A 19,884-nucleotide genomic window follows, 5' to 3' on the forward strand; every position below is an offset into this window, starting at 1 on the left:
TTTCTTGGTTTGGGCCCGTCCCTAAAATTTCCCCCTTTAAAATGGGTGGGGTTTTTACCCCAAAATTTTAAATTTTTTTAAAAAATAGATCAAGGGGAAAAACCTTTTCTTTGAGATATTAATTTTAAACCCCCAAATTTTTAAAATTTAAAAAAAAATGGAGGGGGGCAAAAAATCTGTCTAAAAGGGGTTAAAAAATTTTTTTCCAAATTTTGGGGGCTAAGGGTGGTTTAATAAAATGAAAAAAACCTTCCTGAGAAGGGTTTTTTTTTATCCATCTAAAAATTTTTTGTTTTTAATAATTTTAAGTGATAAAACTAAGAAATTCAAGCAGGGTTTAAACCCCCCTTTTTTTAAAAACCGTAATTTAATCTTTCTATATTTTTAAAAATTTTTTCACTTGGGGTCTTTGCTGGGGTGGCCACATTATGTCACCACTAAAAAAAAAAAAAAATTTCCCAAAAAATTAAGTTTGAAAAAATTATCCCCAAATTTTGATAACCAGGTCTGCAAAATTGGGATAACGGTGCCCCCCAAAAGGGGGCCCAAAGCCCCGTTTATAAAATTTGCATAAAATGTAAAAAAAGGTAGAATCAAAAAAATTTTTTTCCCCCCCCCAAAAAATTTTTTTTTTGGTTTTTTTAGATTTTTCCCAAAATTTATTTTCCCCTCTATCTTTTTAACCGTAATGCAAAAACCCGAGGGAAAGTTCGTTAAAAAAAAACACCAACCCAAAAGGGAAAAACCCTTTCTTCCCATAAAACTTTTTACCAGACAATATGCTGTACAAATCAAAAATATTATTAATTTTGACTTTTTGCTTTTGGGGGGGGATTCGAAAAGGGGTTTTTAAAAAAACAAAAAAAGCGGTTTTATTTGAGCTTTTTTTAACCCATGAAAATAGATTCTAACGGGGTTTTTCCCCTTTTTATTTTTTGGTAATCCATCCCTTTTGGGGGGAAGGAGAGAAACATACAACGTAAATTTTTAATTTTCGTTTTTTTTTTAAATAAATTTTCCTTTAAACCATCTCTTCAACAAAAACCTTTTTAAATCGTTCTCTATTCTTTTGACGGATTTTTTTTAAAAATAGTGAAAATTTGACTTTTTTAAAACTTTTTTCCCTTTTTTTGACCTTTGCTTGAATTTTTTTAGTTTTTATTAAAATTATTAATCAAAAATTATGATGGGATAAAAAAAAAACCTTTCGGGAAAAGGGCTTTTCATTTTTTTAAAAAACCCCCCATTATCCCAAAAAAAGGAAAAAAAATAAACTTGGAAAAAGATGTCTTTTGCTATAACCCCTATTTTTTAATAAAAATTTGGAGTTAATTTTAAAAATACTCAGAAAAAATGGGTTTCCCCCTTTTATTGAATTTTTTAAAAAAAAAATATGGAAGAAAAAACATCAATTTTAAAAGGGGGGATTATTTGAGAGAAGGGGCCAAAAATAGAAAGAAAAAAAAAGTATAAAAAATATCGGTCAAAAAAAAAATTCTTTTTATTCCCTATATAGGGGTTCAAAAATATTTTTCCTCGGTAAAAAAAAAAAAATTTTTAGGGGAGGGTAAATGTCTCAAAAAAGGGGGTAAATTATTAAAGGCAAAAAAAATTAAAAATAAACATCCCTAAATTTAAATGTGGGGTTTAAAAATCAGTTGAAAATTTTAATGACTTATGTGGGGCCCAAAAAAAAGGGGGGTTTGGGGAACGCGAAAAAAAGAACCCTAAAAAAAAATATTGGTTGGAATCAAAAAACTTCAAAATTTTTTGAACACCTAAAAAAAAAACATCAATTTTTTAAATTTGGGGCAATGGTTTAACAAAGGAAAACGGGAAAAAAAGGGAAAAAAAACTCATTTCTGAATGTCATACAAGGGAAAAAAAGGACAAAAATTTTAAAAAAAATATGGTTATTTAGCGGTTTTTTTTTTTATTTTTTGGAAAATAACGAAAAAGAAATAAAAAAAGGGGAAAAAAGGACATTAACGAGAAAAATAGATTTAAAAATTTAAACAAAAGCACGCTTCCCAAAAAGAGTTTAAAGACTGTCTTTTTTTTTGGTTTTTTTATTTTCTCCTTAAAAAAAAATTTAAAAAATAACAAAATTTTCAAGAAGAACGTGATGGGGGGGCAAAAACCCAAAATTTTTGGGGGCATATTTTTAAAAATTTGGGGGTATTGATCGGTAATTTTTTTTTAAACCAGGCCCACGGGAAAAGGGTTTTTAATTTTCGCATATTAACGATGAAAAATCCGAGATCTGAACAAAATAGGGATCAATCGGGGGGGAAAATTGTTGGGCGGACGGATTTAAAAACGGTTAATTGTCAAAAAAAATCTTGATTCTAAAACTATAATTTAAATTTTTTTAAATTTTGTGAATTTTAAGAATTTTTAATTTTTTTAAAATTTTGAAGAAACCCGTGCGGTCAAACTTTTTAGAAAATTTTTAATTTTCGTTTTTTTTTAAATAAGACGTAGTTTTAAAATTTTTAAAATGTAAAAAAAAGGGAGTTGACTGAAAACTGAATATTCGCTCATAATTGGCCTTAATTTTCACTTTTTTTTTAAAATTTCTTATTTTTTTTTTCATAAAAATTTTAAATTTTTTAAAAAAAAGAAAAGAGCTTTTGCGCCCAACCTGTGGTTGACGTTTTTAAAAATTTTTTTTATTTAAAAAAAATTTGGGAAAAAATTTTTTTTCCCCGACCGGGGCCCCTTCATTTTTTAATTAACTATCTGTTACATAATTGTTTTTTAAAATATTACTTTTATTAAAATAAATATTTACTGAATATTTAAAGGGTTTCGCCAAATATTTTTATTTTTTCTAAGAAATTTTTTTTTTTATTTTCCTTTGTCAGTTAAAGTTTAGTAATTATTATTTTTATTTTTTAATTTTAAAATTAAAAATAAAAAAATTTTTTGGGGGGAAATGGTATAAATTTCTATGCATCACGATAATGGGCTTTTTAAGAAAACCCCAAATTTTTATTGACCAAATTGATAAATTTTTTTGGGAAACATATAAAAAGGGAGTTTATATGCCTTTCTTAAAAAAGGGATAATGGGTGCGTCTGCTATTTGAGTCCTTGAAAACCCATTTACCTGTTTCAAAAAGTTGCTAAAATAAGTAATTTAAAAACCCCTAAATTTTATATAATTTGTAGATTACAAATTTACCCCTATCTTTTGTTTAAAAGCTACACTGTTTCTTCCACATACCTTTAATTAGAATCGACAACGGCGGTCGGATCCCTTTTTTGGACCTATTTTGCAAGTACCGGAGTGATGATACATGGGACTAGAGATTATTCTGACAAAACATTTCCCCAAAAAGCATTTTCTGTCATAGATTAGTTTTTACATCCGGGGAAAGTGTCATTGCACAACTGCGAAACCCAAAGCCTGCATCTCCCTTGTTTGACTAAACCTTTATCGCGGTTTTGATGCCAGCGATCATGTTTTTTAAAGTCTTCTGAATCGTCGAAAAAATTCGCCTCGATTCAGGCTTAACATTGACATTTTGTTACCCAGCAATCTTATCCCCCCACGACTCTTTGGGGTTTTAACAGGATCGGCAGGATGCTCCAGCCATAATTTTTAAATATTTATTCCATATTTGCGCTTTTCGTCGTTCAAATCTATCACAATCGGTAAAAAAAAAAATTCCCCCTTTTAAAAATTTCATACCGATGAACAAAACTCTATACCCGGAAAACCCGCTGAGTTTTTCTGGACTCTTAGTATTTATGAAGCCCAGAGCCTCGCACCCCCCCGGAAATTTCGAAAAAAGGGGACCCGTTTCCCTGGTTGGGAAAAACCCGCTATATAGGGATTGCGGGATTGATCATCTCTTGTTTTTTTTAAACTAACTGGTTCGTTCCCCAACCCAAACGTTAGTCCGCCGAAGGTGACTTTGACCCATCAGATTCCCCCCCGACCCCCGGAACATCTGGACAACGTCTATATCGATTTCGGCGAGGGGGTTTTTGGGTGGCCCAAAAAAAGGACAGAAACAGTAATTGGGGGGGGAACCCCAAATTTCGCCCGCGGGACAGTATCACCTTTCTCCAAACAGGGGGAAAGCCGGCCAAAATTTTTGTAAAATCCCCCCGTCGTTCGTTTTTTGGGGGCATCGATCAAAAATTTTTCCTCCCTTTTCCCCGGCCCTACGTAAAAATTTTTACGAGTTTAGGGATACGGTATTTTTGGTTTTCCCCATGCGAGTGTTTTTTTAATCGTGGTCTGTAAAACGGGGAACCTTTATGCCCTTTTTTGGGGGTTTTAGTTTTTTTTTGGGACCCCTCTTGGCCGGCCTCGGAATGGGGCTGTAAGGGGGTTTTTAAAAAAGGGGTAGGAGATGGGGGGGAAGGGGGCCCTATTTTCCCTTTAAGTAATCCACCGCAGTTTGGGATATTTGATCGTTCCAGTTTTTTTAAAATACTTCCCGGACATCTTTGAGACCCAACCTTCGCCCCCCTCCAAACCCAGTTTCGTAATCCTCGGCCCCCCCCGGGTTTTAAATAAAAAATTTTGCACACTACTACCCCCATCATTTTTCCCCCGGGGCCCTTGCCCCATTGTTTCCCTCCCCGGGGAAAAATTGTGGGGGGGTTGGGGTTTAATTCCAATTGATGTCGTGTTTGTGTGGAAATAAACAGTCACGGGAAACCAGAAAAAGGGTTTGTTTGGGGCCAGCTTGTTTGCAGCACCTTTGCCGGGGGAAAAAATTCATTTAATTTGCGGACCGTGGAAAACCGGGGGGGCCAGCACCCTTACCACAAATGTAAACATCCCCGTTTTTCGGGGTCCCGTGGGTTCTTGATTCAGATTAAATTTTCCCCCCTTTGCCAAAAAGTTCAGGATTCCAACACCTTCTACGGGTTTTCAAATTTGGACATTATTTGCGTCCCGCCGTTTAAAAATTGTTAATTGTTTGGGAAAAAAAAAATTTTTTGGCCCCACTGTTTTCGGAAAGATCAAAGGGGAAGATATAAAAACAAAAAAGACTTTCCCCCATCTTGTTCAAAAGTACCCCGGGAATTAGTTTAGGGGAGCCCCCAGTTTAAAACGGGGTTGATCGGTTTCGGATTTTAAATTTTTTTATTTAGATCCATTTTGTGTGTAACATATATTGTCAATTTCCCAAATGCAACAATTTCCAGGTGTTTTTAAAAAACTCAAAAGTATTTATTAGAGGTTTTTGGGAAAGGGTTTTCCCAGATAAGAAAAAGTAGCAAAAAAAAAAAGGGGGTTTTTTTTTTAAGAAATTGAAGATGCCTTCCTGGCCTTCCCCAAGATTACCAAGATCAAAACATTTTTTCCCTCTTAGCCCCCCCCGAACCATAAAAATTTTTTTTTTTTTAAAAAATTTTTTTTTAAAAATCTTTTTTTCGAGATTTTTTTTGGTTTCGCTTTTTTTTTGAAACCGTATTTTATGAAATAATTTTTAAAAAAATGCAAACGATCCCAAAAGTAGTGGACAAGAAAAAAAGAGGTCGTTTCAAACAAATTTTTAAGAAGTCGCAAAAAGTAAAAAAAAAACTTTTATTTTCTCTATTAAAATTGTATTTTTTTTACTCCCCCAAATTTAAGGGAAAAAAAAGCAAATTCTTAAAAATTTATAAATAAACAGTTTTTTTTTTAGAAACTAAAACAGGAATTTAAAAAGGGAAAAAACAGGGTTTTTAAAAAAAAAAAAAAAAAAAATGGAAAAAAACAAAAATTTTTTTGGATAACAGATTAGCAAAAAACTGTTTTCATAGAAAAATATTTTGATAGTAAAACGACAACAAAAAAAATTTTTTGAAAAATAAAAAAAAAAATTGTGTAAATTAAATTTTTTTCAAAAATTTAAAAAAAAAATTTTCTCCCCTTTTAAGTTTCCGATTCTTTTTCCCCAATTTTTAATAAAATTTAACTTAAAATTAAGGCCTTAATTTATATAAAAAAAGGGGAAACTGATAAAAAGCGTTTTTTCAGGATTTTTTAAAAATTTTCCGAAATTTAAAAAATTTTTTTTTTTGGGTTTACTTTTTTCGATTTAAATTTCGGGTAAAAATTTATTTATGAAATTAATTTCTGCAAAATTTTTTTTTATTAAATTTTTTAAGAGGTTTTTGTTTTTTACAATTTTTTCATTGGCAAAATGGGGTGACAAAAATTTTAACACCCCAAAAAATTTTTCCCCGTAAGATTTTGCATTAGGGGAAAAAATTGTTTTGGGAAAAAAAAGTGCCAATAATTTTGATTCTTCCCATTCGGGGAAGCAATACCTGCCCCCGAAAAAACCCGAAAGTAATTTACTTGCCGTAATAAAAAAGGGGAAAGTTTAAAAAGTAAAAAAAAGGAAAATTTTTCTTTAAAATTCCTTTTTTTTTTTTTTTCTACTCATAGGATATTGAGCTTTTTAAACCCCAAAACCAAAAAAAAAATTAAAAAAAATAAACGTAAAATTTTAAAACCTTTTAAATTTATAAAAATGATATAAATTGATAAAAGTTTCATATAAAAATTTTAAAAATTTTTTTATTTTAAAAAAAATGTTTTAAAGAAATTTTCAGACGTTATTAAAAAATTTTTAAAAAATTTAATTTTTTGCACTTTAAAATTTTTTAGGAATTTTTAAAACCGGGGAAATTTTTTTTTTAAAAAAAAAAAACAAAAAAAAAATTCAATAAAAAAAAATTTTATTTTGTTTTTTTTAAAATAAAATTTTTAAGGGAAATTATAATTTTAAAGTTTTAAAAATATATTTTAAAAAATTTTTAAAATTAATAAAAAACGTCTTTTCCAAAGAATAATTAACTTATTTTTTTTTTTTTACAGTTTAAAATTTTCTTTTCCATCGGATTTTTTTTTATTTTTTTTTGTTTCTTGTGATATGTTTTCGAAAAACGAACCCTTCCCAAATAGTTTTGTTTCTTTTTCCGTGAATTTTTGGGTGGTGAAAAAACTTCCCCCTTAAAGAAAAATAAAAAAATTTTAAATTTTAAATCTTTTAAAATTAATTTAAAAAATTAAAAATTTTTTTAATTTTTTAATCTTAAATTTTTTTTATTTTTTTTATTAATAAAAATTACAAATTTTAAAAATTTTTTTTTCTTTTTCAGGAAAATTTGGGGCCCTTTATACCCCTCAAAGAAAAATTAAAAATATTCTGGGGTTACATCGCTTGACGACAAACAGACCGGAAAAAACCCCAACGATGCGGATATACGCAACCGAAATTGCCAACGCGCAAGAAAGAGAAGGATTTAAATTTGTTTCGTTGCATTGGGCCTTGACCGGGGGGCCTGTTGCCAGGCCCCCTTCCCGAAAAAGGGAAATTAAAAAAGCAAATTTTAAAAAAAGGGAAAAAGAGGACGCCCCGAATCGCCGTTGGTGAATAAGCCCCTTAAAGACGCTCTCGCGTGGGTTTTAAAAAACCCGCAGCCGCGTGCGATATAAAAAACCCCCCTTCGCGTCGCGAACGTACCGAATTATTTTTTAAAAATCCTTAAACCCAAATTTTCACAAGGTAAAGGGGTTTTTAAAATAAAAAAAAATCAAGGGGTTTTTATTTGAATAAAATTTTTAATAAAAAAGGGTGAATTTTTTTAAAAACCCAAATAAGTTGACCCCGAACCTCATCCAATTTTGGGGGCGCGCCCTTTTTTTTCCCCCCCGGGGCCCCAAACGCACATTTTTGTGAAAATTTTTTAAAACCGATGTATTGTTTTGGGATATTCCCCCCAAATTTTTCAATAAAAATCTTTTCTGAAAAATAATTTTTTTTGTTTTGTTTTTTTTGCTTATCAAAAATTTTTTATTAAAAAAACAAAAATTTTTATGTTTTTTTCGAAATTGGGAACTTCACGATTATTTTAATCCAAAAAAAATTAAAAAAAAATTTTAAAAAATTTTTTTTCGCATAAAAAAACTACTTAAAAAAAATTTAAAAAAAATCGTAGAAAACCCCTCATCTTTTTCCTTTACCCAAAAAACGGGGTTTTCAAATTATATAAAATTTAACGATAATAAAAAAAAATTGCAAAAAAAAAAAAAAATTACGAGTGCTTTTGTTTTTTTTTTTTTTAAATCTTCTATAATTTTTAATCTAATTTTGGTTAAGAGGAAAAAAATCCAAAATAAAATTATTTCTTTTTATTTGATTGTTTACGGATGCCCCCCCCCCCATTAAAACTTTCCTTTTCTTAATGTTCATTTATCTCTTAAGTTTTCTTGCTTTTTTGCCCAAACTTTTATTTTTTTAAGCTTTTTTTTGTTAAGATAAATTGATATTAAAGAAAAAAATTTTTAGAAATTAAATTAAAATTGTTTTGAAAAAACGCCCTGTATATTAAAGTTTTCTTTGTTTTGAAAATTTTGAGAAAAAAATTGGGTACAAGCAGTTTTTAATTCTTTTTAAAAATTTTTTGTCTTTTAAAAAAATTTTAAAATTTTAGGGATAAAATTTTTTTTTAATAAATGTTGAAAAAAAAATATATATATTTATTTAAAGGGAAAATAGTTTTAAAATTTAAATTTTGTTTGTAGAAAAATTTTAAAGTATAAAAGAACGAAAGAAGATTAGATGTTTTTTTTTATTTTTTTAATACAAATTTTTGTGTTGATTTTGAAATTTTAAAAAAATTTTTTGACAATTTTTTTTAATTTTACCCTTACATTTTCAAATTATTTTTTTTTTAAAAAAAATTAAAAAATCTTATAGTGGGCCCAACAAACGAGCAAATAAAAAGATGAAAAAATTTTTTTTTATTAAATTTAAATATTAAATAACCCCCGTTAAGAACGATAAAAAATTTTTAACGTTCGATGCATACGTTTTTTAAAAATACTAAAATTAAAATTAAAATAAATTAGATGTTAAAAATAAAATTTATTTAAAATTTTAAAAAAAAAAATTAAAAAACGTTTTTCGCGTGCCAATAGAATGCAAGGCGTTTGGTCTGAGGCCAAGTTTGCGTATTTGGCATGTTTACGTTTTAAAAGTTTTTTTTCCCCGATATTTAAAGTGTGTGTGCGAATTTGAACCCCAAATGTTGATTTTTGGTTTCAGTTCGCAAACCCCAAAAATAGGGGGAAAAAAGGGGGATTTTTTAAAACGAAATCTTCAAATTCGCAAAACTTTGGCATTCGCAACCCTTTTGTATTTTGGCAAACGGGAAAAGAAACGTTAAATTTTTAATTTTTAAAATTTTTAAACTAATTTTTTTTTAACATTAATTTTATATTTAATTTTAAATTTTTATGTATGATAAAGATGTGGCAGCAAAACGTTTAAATTTTATTCTTTTCTGAACAATTTAATTTAATGTTTAAAAATTTTAAATAAAAAAAATTTTAATCTTATTTTTGTTTTTGGGGCCCTACTATATATGATTGTTTAATTTTGTTTAATTTATACGAGCCTTTCATTAATTATTTTTTTTTAATTATTGTAACTACAGCATTCTAATATAAGAATTTTTATTTTAAGACTTAGAAAATACAATATTATCCAGGGTCGCAGAAGTTCTGAAATTACACACATATAAATTATAAAAATTATATTATACATATATATTTAGTATTATTACAAATATGTATTATTCATAGGAATTATTTTAGAAAATGTTTCTGATTTTTTATTTAATATAATTAGTAATATGCATTCACACAATTTTATAACTACTATGTTACACGATTATTATATGCAATATAATAAGCTATTATATTACGTTAGTTATTTTTCAATTCCGTCAATCGAATTAAATAAGGTTAGTTAATATTATATTAATATGAGTATATTATATATATATGTATATATATATATATATATATACATATATCAGTTATATAAAAATGTTTCTTATATTTTATATAAATATGATGTATAATGCTTAATTAATTTAAATATGAAACAATCAAACTTTTTGGTAGTAGTAGTAGTAGTAGTAGTAGATTGGTAGTGAGTGGTTCCATAACTTGGCCCCGACGGCACCTAGATCCAGCGAGATCCATTGTGTCTCCTCACTTTTGTCTTTAAACTGAGTGATGTGTACTCAGCCCAGAGTTCTCCACTAGGCTTATGAGTTCCACCACCCTTGTTTTGTCTAATTCTTGGGATTTAAGAAAACTTTGTCCCCAGATCCTGAATCTCTTTCTAGCCAGAGCCGGACATTGGCACAGAATATGTATGCTGTCCTCTTTTTCCTCCCCGCATAGTCGACACTCCTTCTTGTCTGCGAGTCTGATATTGAATAGGTGGGCTTTGAGTATTGGTGAATGTCCTGTCAGCAGTCCTATCCCCATCCTCAATTTCTGCCTATTCAATGTGAGCAGTTCCTTGGTTCTGTTACCATTTATGTCTTTCATCAGGAATTTGGCCTGTCGGCAGGATTTCAGATTATCCCACCTGGCCTTATGTTGTTTGTCTATACTTTCCCTGATGAAGTTCTTACCCATCGTAAAGGGCACTCCCATCTCCCGACTATCTGGTGCTTTGCTAGCCCCTTCTCTAGCCAGTGAGTCTGCTGTTTCGTTACCCGGTATGCCCTGATGCCCGGGCACCCAGACTAACGTTACTTTATTTGTTCCACACAGCTCCTCCAGCGCCAGCATGCAGTCCCATACCAAACAAGACTCGGTGGTCGCACCCGCCAACGCCAGAAGGGCCGCCCTACTGTCTGTGCAGATATATATTTTCCTGCAATTTGTTCCTTTGGTTAGGTTCAGTTCGGCACATCTGAGGATGGCGAGCATCTCTGCCATAAAGACCGTGCAGTCGCCTCCCATTGGAATACTCTCTTTATGGTTTTCCCCAGGTCCATATACTCTTGCTCCAAAGCAGTTGTTTATACCTGATCCGTCCGTGAACCACATGTCCACCTTTGTGTTCATGATTCCGCCCGGTTTCAGCCACTCATTTCTATCAGGTATCCATATCTTAAAGTGTTTTACCAGTTGATACTTTCTTGTAGTTCTGTCTTGTATTCCCTCAGTAGGGTACTTTTGGAGAAGACCAAGCCTGGTGTGTCCCAGTTGTGTGTTTCTCCATTCACTCTGACATTTCAGACGGTATGCCGTGGTATTGGCTGATTTTATCACGGCCAAGCCTATTGGCGTAACACTGAGTGCTATTTCAAGCGCCTCTGTGGGTGTGGTTCTCATGGCCCCTACTGCAGCCCGTAGGTAGTTACCTTGCAGGCTTCTAAGTAGTTTCTCTACCTCCCCTTTATTTATTCTCGTCCACCAGAGGACTGACGCGTATAGCAGCCGCGGTAGCAGGACCGCCCTGTACAGCCACAAAGCTGCACCAGCGCTGATGCCCCACGACTTGCTCATTGCCCTTCTGCACATCCACATGGATGCATAGAACTTTTTCCTTTGCTCTATGAGATGTTTTCCCCAGCTAAGCTTAGGATCTAGAAACAGTCCCAAGTATTTCACCGAGTCTGTAAACGGTATTTCCTCTCCCCAGAGTTTTAACGTCTCTATGGGTTCAGGTTTATATTTTCTGGTGAAGACCATAATATTTGTCTTGCTCGGATTAACCGTTAGACATCTGTTCTCACACCAGTTTTGCACAATCCTTAAGGTATCCTTTGCTTGGTCCCTTAGTGTGTTGAGAAATGGTCCTCTAACCACTATGGCCACGTCATCACCATAGCCAAAGGTCAAGAAACCTTTCCTCTGTAGCTCCTTTAGCAGGTCGTCTATCACTAGACACTACAACAGAGGAGATAAAACTCCCCCCTGTGGGCAGCCTCTCGTTGGTTTTCTTCTGATGGAGATGTCTTGGCACTCCACCGTCAAGCGTCTGTCCACTAGCATATTTCCTATCCAGTCCACCAGTGGTTCTTGAACTCCATGTTTGATCAGTGCCTCCCCTACCACCTCGTGTGAAGTGCTATCGAAAGCGCCCTCGATGTCCAGGAAGATTCCGATCGCATAGCCCTTTGCCTCCAGCTGACTCTCAACTTTGCCTATCAGGTAATGTAGGGCGGTTTCGGTAGACCTGCCTTCCCTGTAGGCATACTGAGAGTCGGCTAGAGGTTGTTGTATTAGAGAGTTGGACTTGAGAAATCTGTCCACCAGTCTCTCTAAGGTCTTCAATACAAAGGACATAAGGCTAATTGGTCTATAGTCCTTTGCCCTGACGTGACCGTTCTTGCCAGGTTTAGGTATGAAAACCACCTTGGTTTCTCTCCACTTCTGGGGGACATGTCTAAGGGCAATACTTGCCCTGTAGATTTTTGTCATTGGGCCTAGCAAGATGCTCAGCCCTTTCTGCAGCAGGATCGGGTATATTCCATCAGGTCCTGGAGCCTTTAGAGGCTCGAAGGAACCGACCGCCCATTCCACTGCTTGTGGATAGACCACCTTAGCTGCCAGTCCCCATGCCCTTGATTTGTGCACGGTCATGGGTCTCTGCCTGTTGTTGTTGTCTGCTGAGTCCTCCCTAAAGCCTGGGAAATGAATTTCCATAAGGTGCCGTAGGGTCTCCTCCGCAGTTTCTGTGTACCCTCTATTGGGACGCTTAAGGCAGCCCCATTGTGTTTGGTTTTCCTTGCAAAGTATTCTACTCAGTCTAGATGCTTCAGGAGCACTCTCTATACTTGAGCAAAAACTTCTCCATCCTTTCCTTTTAGCTTTTACTATGGCCTTTTTGTAAATTCTCTGAGATTTCCTGTACTCCTCCCAGGATCTCGGTGTATTTACATTTCTAGCCCTATTAAAGAGTCTTCTCCCCTCAGCCCTTAGCTTAGCTAGCTCTTTATTCCACCATGGTGCTTTGGCTGAAGGGTTCTTTGACTCTAATGGGCAGTTCATCTCGTATGAGTATTTAATGGCATCATTCAAGTAGTCTGCCGCTGTTTCCAAATCTTCTTTGGTGTGGAATCTAGTGGGTGTTTCCTTGAGTCGACTCCTAAGGTCTTCCTCGTACCCTCTCCAATTTGTTTTCCTAGGATTTCTCTTCCATAACCCTTGGCTCTGTACTTGCTCCATGGTGAAACGGACCTGCCTGTGGTCTGATCCTGAGGGCTCATCAAAGACCCTCCATCCCCTCAACAGGTCCAGTATTCCGCCTGAGCATATGGTTATATCTATCACTTCCTGTCTTCTAGAGTCCAGGAAGGTAGGTTCTGTTCCTCTATTCAGGATGTGTAGCTCCATATCTACCACAAAGTTGAATAGGCTCTCACCCCTGGGATTTATGTCGGTGCTCCCCCACACCAGGTGGTGCGAGTTGGCATCGCATCCCAGGAGTATTTCTAGCCCTTTCTGCCTTGCATAAGTCGTGAGTTTCATCATGTTTTCGTGTGGGGGCAGGTTTTCCAAATCGTAGGGCATGTACACTGACCCTATAATTAGATCCCTGGCTATTCCACCGGTCGTCTTTATCTTCAGTCTGATGGCAACAAAGTCACCATCGCTAAATTGTGGCAGTAGACAGGCGTCTATTCCTTTCGCTATAATGCACGCTCTCGGTCGGTCCGTGTTTCCGGCCCAGAATAGTTTTCCACAGCTGCCAAGTCCTCTTATGTGTCCCTTGATGATCCATGGTTCCTGTATTAAAAATATATATTTATTTGTGTGCATCACAGCTGCGCACCTGGCTAGTACAACCGAGGCGCTTTTGCTGTGATGCAAGTTGATCTGCGTAAAGTGAATCCGGTCCGCCATATTTATGCTGACGGGTCCGGTGATTTCTCCTTTGCGCCTTCCTTACTGCTTTCTCCAGCAGGCAACCTGATCGTTGCCTGCCCAAGTCCACAGTAGGGTTTAAAATTGAGAGCTCTTAGCGCCCTCAAAGCCCCATCCCCAACAAGGGCAGCGAAGTGGGTGCTCGTGGCGTCCCTGCTTTCGCTACCCTTCGCGATCACCCAGTCCGGTGACTGGATGCCTACGTTCTGCCTGTCAAGTAGCTCCAACGCTTCCTTGACAGGTATTGTGGGATCCTCAACATGCACTACGATTCGATGTCTCTTAGGGAGCTCATCGACTCGCAGTGCACGCAGTTCGATCCCATTGATCTTGATTTCTGAGGTTAGGCTTCTAAGCCACTCCTCAGTTTCCCTGTTCGTGCAGTTAAAAACAACTGCCCCGTCCCTATCCGAGGTGCCTCTGAAAGTAGGCGCTTTGGTACCCCTTGCTAAGCAAAGGATACGCCTTCTGACCGTTTCTTTCAGAAGCGATGCCTCGTCTTTTTCCAGTCTTTTGTCAGGGTAAGCCAAGGGAACCAGGGCAACCCTCACAAGACCGGAGGTCAATTGGGCAAAAGTCCTTTGATCAGTTATGACTTTCGGCCTTTTGCCCAACTGAGTGTTACTGGCAGGACTGGGTGTGCTATGCTCCGATCTGAGTCGCTTTACCGCCCCAGAAGAAGCTCGCTCCCCCGTCCTGGGAGTAACTGTCGAAACAGATGTCAGTTCCGAGGTGGGCTTTTCAGCTTCCCCCTTCGCCTCCATCTGCTTCTGTTTTTTATAGCGTCGCCTTGCCGCTCCGCTATAACGAACCCTAGCGATTGGTGGCTGGGCCTTATTTGGCTCCGCCCCCGAATTGCTCGGGCTTTCTCCTCCAGGTCGTTCGTCACCTAAGGTGGCCACGCCCTGTAGGACTTCCGAAAAGTTTTCATTTTGATTTTGGCTTGTACTCATATTTGATCCCACGAGTACCGCGGCCGCGCGGTATCACCTGGGCAGAGCCGCGAATGCCCAGGGCTTGGCTCGATACTCTCGAAGGTCGCCCGGTATCCGAGAGGCACCGTTTGTGACGTAACTCCCCTTACGCCATGCAGCCCTCAGCACGGTTGCACACACTTTAGCTTGGGGAGGTTCCTCTTTGTCCGGCGCACACGGTTGCCATCTCCTGAGCGAGCGGCCCCCGCGCGCCCCCTCAAGCCCCTCCACCCGCCCCAGCAGCCGGACGAGCCAAGGGGGCCCAGGCCAGTCGGTCACACCCCTGAACGGGTGATATCCTTCCGCCCCGGACCCCCCCCCCCCCATCAGCCGCGAGACTTCGTCAAGGTGAGAACTCATCGGGGGGAACTTTTTGGTAACTATAAATAAACTTTTAATATGACTTTTATAAAACTTTTAATATTTGTGAAGATAAATAAATTATACTTGAAAAATACACATGCCTGCTTTTAAATGTTTTATTTACTTATAAAGTATGTAAAAATTAGAGTTCATCGTATTAAGCAAATTAATTAAGTTCTACAATTAATTTTTTTATGCAGAATTATTTTATTTATTTATATAAATCGTTTTCTAATATTCCACAAAAATGTTATAAGAGCCGGATGGCCAAAAAGTGAATAATTTGCGAGATATTTAATATTTTCATTTGACATAATCTCACATAAACTGTAAAAGATCTTATAAGATAATTTTTTCGGTAATATAATTTGCAATATATTTATGTACAAAATAATAAGAAAAATCAATTGAAGAAAATACATAGTTTTTTTCAAAAAATGTCTGAAATTTACTAACAATCATATACCTTTTAAAAATAATTTAAGTGAATTCTATCACAAATTTAAATTACTCTGAATAATCAAACGACACATGTTCATATTATTCTATGATTTCGCGCAAATTACTATTTACGCAGATTACTATTTTAATTTTAAATACATTTTTACTTAAATCCAATTTTAGATAAATTACACATAAGAAAAATTGAAAGATTATTCATTATTAATCATTTTTATATAGAGATTTTTGTAAGGTTCAGATTTCTTAAAAATGTAGGAAAAGCACACAATGTGTCGCTTGGCGCAAATGACTTTGAATTTTGTAACTCTATTTATTTTCCTACTAAAATACAACATTTGAAACCTTGAATTTAGTCAGTATCTGACTGTGCTTTAGTCATTTTTGTATATTAATTTGATTGAGATATCCATTCCATCAATTTTGCGTGAGAAAAAATTTGCTACTTGTTTTATTTTGTAAGTACACTGTTATCATAATTCTCTTTACTTTTTATTTCTAATAAAATTTTCTTTATTATACATAATGCCAAAAATTTAACTATTATTTATAAAAACTTTTAATTTTATTATTCAATTTCTCCAAGTATAGTTTTTTTTTAAACAGGTTATACAAAAATCGAGATTTCTTAAGATAAAAATAGCTAAATCAATTTTATATTTTTGCGATATCGAATCTTTTACATAATTGCTCAACATACATTTATATTTTTCGTTTTCTCCTTCTTTTCATAGGTAATTTCTTTAACTGTATCAAATGGATCTGAGAACAAAAATAGCGGAACATCTCCCATTAACAAATAAGCTCGGGTTAGCAGTTAGAGAAGTCGAGCATAAGGATTTACCTGTAGACTATGTGGCAAACGTATGTGGATTCGAGTTCCAGATTTTATACAAAAAAAAAAGAAATTAGAAGATGCAAAAGCAACTTTGATGGTAAAAGACCAAAAATCAAACGTGCAGTAAGAGATATTATTGAAAAAGGTTTAACATATGCCAGTGTTTCGAATTGTTACAAAGTTTGTACTAACAAGTTATGGTTTGAAGTAAAGACGGCCCGTCTTCGAGGGCTTCAGAATTACCAATATGACAGACACGACCCACATGGCCCGAGGTTACTTACATATGTGCAAGAGGAAATACTTTTGGAATATTTGATAAACTGGAAAAGTGCATCGTCGAAAACCACTTGCACTTGTCAGCTTTGCGCATTGGAACATCTATTAACATTTGTTCGCGGATTAGCCCAACATAATAATATAGGGCTGCCATTTGAATTCGAAGCGAATAAAATTACTGATGTGGAAATTCAGTGGTTAATAAATTTTGAAATGAAATTCAGCGAAGAAATTTCCAGATCGTTCTGGCCTATGAAAAATTGCACGAAACAAACAGACAAGTAGGAAATTACAAAGTCGATTTGTTTGAAATATGTCAATTTGCTAAGTAGTTAATTAAATTTTAAGTAGCAAAGAAATATTAACTGATCAGTTAAATCATTGACGAAATGTCCATATGAAATTTTAGGAGGTAATTATAGCGTTAGAAATTTAAATCTATATTATTAAAAATATTTTAGAATTATAGAAGCAATATAGTCAATTAATTTAATTTATGTGTATGTTGTTTTCAAAAATTTTTGTATGAATATTTTATATAAATATTAATTTTTCATGTCTGTATGATCGAAATGATAATAATATAAGTAATGCATTTAGCAATAGTAATGATAAAATATATTGATTTGTACATTGTTATAATAGCTGTTATTTATGATATACATATATGTATATATGTGATATTATTATTTGAAAATTGGATGTTTACTATACTCCAATTATAATTTCTTATATAAGAAACAAGAATTATTTTGGATATATTAAATTATAAATAATATATTATATACTATTTTATTTATTTTATTAATTATATATTATATACATATAATAATAAATATAATTATTATAAATATATATATATATATATATATATATAATATAGTAACATACTAATATATGAAATATTCATATTAGATTTTATAACGCATTACATCTCAAAATGTCAAAATGATTATGTAATATGTGTCATATTGAAATGCTATGATAATGATATGAAAATGTTTAGAATATGAATCAATTAATTTATTAAGTAATTATAGTAAGTAATTTTTATAATAATAATAAAAACGAATTTATATTTATTTGTACGTTTTTGTGTCATTTTTGACATACATATATGTAATATTATTTAAAGTTGTATGTTTATTTCGTTTTCTAACGTTAATTTGTTTCAAAAGGACATTTATCATATTCTTTTAAATAACATAGATTAATTGTCAAATCTGCATATGAGGAAAATAGCTTTTATAATTAGTTTGTTAATGTAGATAATAAGCACAAAATTATAGTATATAAAGAATGTAAAGAGAGATTTGAAGTTTTTTTTTATTATATTATATGCGATGTATTGTGCTTAAACTCACCATCTTGAGAAAATCTAATTGATAATCTCTATATTAATTATCTCCACATAATTATTGAGATATTTTTTTTAATTACTGTAATTTCAGCATGTTAATATAAGAATTTTTATTTTAAAAACTTAGAAAATACAAAATTATTTAATGTGGAAGTTTTGAAAAATTACTCACAAATGAATTATAAAAATTATTTTGAAGACTAAATGTTACATATGTAGAGTTTTTTTTGACGATCAATAGTATTATAATAAATGTGTATTATTAATTCATAGGGATAATTATTTAGAGAAGGTTTCTGGTTTTGGCGAAAACATTTGTTTCATAGTTAGCAATGCATTAATTTTTATAATTACTATGTTACATGATTATTATGTTTAAAAATAGGCTATTATATTATGTTAGTTATTTTTCAATTTCGTCAATCAAAATAAAGAACAATTCAAAATATATTATATTAATGTATGTAAACCTTTTAATAATAATTTAAATACATTCTCTAACAAATTTAAATTATTCTGAATAATCAAATGATTCATATATTCATAATTATTCCAAGATTCCTATAATGCTATTTACAGAATATTTCTTAAACGACAATCAAAGTATGTGTGCATCAATCAATTTGATTGCATTAAATATTTATATATAGAATTTATAAAATTTATATTTATGGTGTGTTTATAGTATTAATATTCCATCTCTATTTTTAACGATTATTATTTCGATTTTAAAAAAAATTTTTTCTTGAATCCATTTTTAAAAAATTACACATAGGTGAGATCGAAAGTTTAGTTCATCATTAATAATTTTTACATTGTTATATGTAGACCTGAAATCAATATCATATATGCGAAAGAGAAACATACAGAATTCTTTAAAAATGCAAAGAAACATATAATGTGTCGCTTGGCAAAATTGACTTTGATTTTTAAAGTTTTATTTATTTTTCTAACAAAGTACAATATTTAGTCAATATCTGACATTCTGCTTCAGTCATCGTTTGTATATAACTATATTAAGATTGTTCGTTAAATCTGTTTTTTCGTGAGAAAAAATTTATTTAATAATGGCCGATATACATATATATATATTAGTTGGATAAAAATTGTTCTTATATTTTATAAAGAAAATGATATTTAATGCTTAATTAATTTAATTATTTAACAATCAAAATTTTTTCTCAAAAATAAATGAACTTTTAATGTGATTTTTATAAAACTTTAAATATTTGTAGAGATAATTAAATTATACTTGAAAAAAACGTGCCTGCTTTTAAATATTTTATTTATTCGTAGATTATGTAAAAATAAGTTTATCTTAATATGCAAATTAATTAAGTTCCAGATTAGAAAAACCAAAATGTGAATGGTTTGCGCGAAATATTTTATATTTTAATTTGATATAATTTCACATAATCTATAAAAGATCTTATAAAATATTTTTTTCGATATTATAATTGGTGATATTTTTGTGTACAATATAATGAAGTAAATCAATTGATTAATGAAAATACATTCTTTTCAAGAAAATGTACGTAATTTATGAGCAGTTATATATCTTTCTGAAATAATTAAAATAAATTTTCTCGCAAATCAAGAGACACGGTAGTGTCTCGCGACCAGTTAAGGGCGTAGCGGAGACACCGTGTATCTTAACGCGAGTCGGACATTTGAGTCTTTATAATATTTCGAATCCTCAAAAATGGCTGAAGCAATCGAGTTTATACTAGACTTAATCGATAGATTGAGTTTGAATTATATAATAAAAGTGTCTTTATTTCTGCTCTACGTGATTTGTAAGCAGAGATATATAAATGCAAAGTCGAAATATGAAAAATTTCTATTAAGAAACGTCCCCGTCATTATCATCATCGACCACGCATACATAGTAGTATCGTGTTACACGTATTCAC

The 19,884-nt window shown here is 32.7% G+C and overlaps 1 pseudogene; it reads right to left on the minus strand.

Moving 5' to 3' along the window:
- Positions 1-3,234: 3,234 nt before the first annotated feature.
- Positions 3,235-19,884, minus strand: part of LOC114942555 (glucose dehydrogenase [FAD, quinone]-like) — a 45,727-nt pseudogene continuing 29,077 nt past the window's right edge.

The sequence above is a fragment of the Nylanderia fulva genome, unplaced genomic scaffold (assembly GCF_048542155.1).
Source record: "Nylanderia fulva isolate GAGA-0341 unplaced genomic scaffold, ASM4854215v1 Scaffold551, whole genome shotgun sequence".
NCBI classification, from domain to species: domain Eukaryota; kingdom Metazoa; phylum Arthropoda; class Insecta; order Hymenoptera; family Formicidae; genus Nylanderia; species Nylanderia fulva.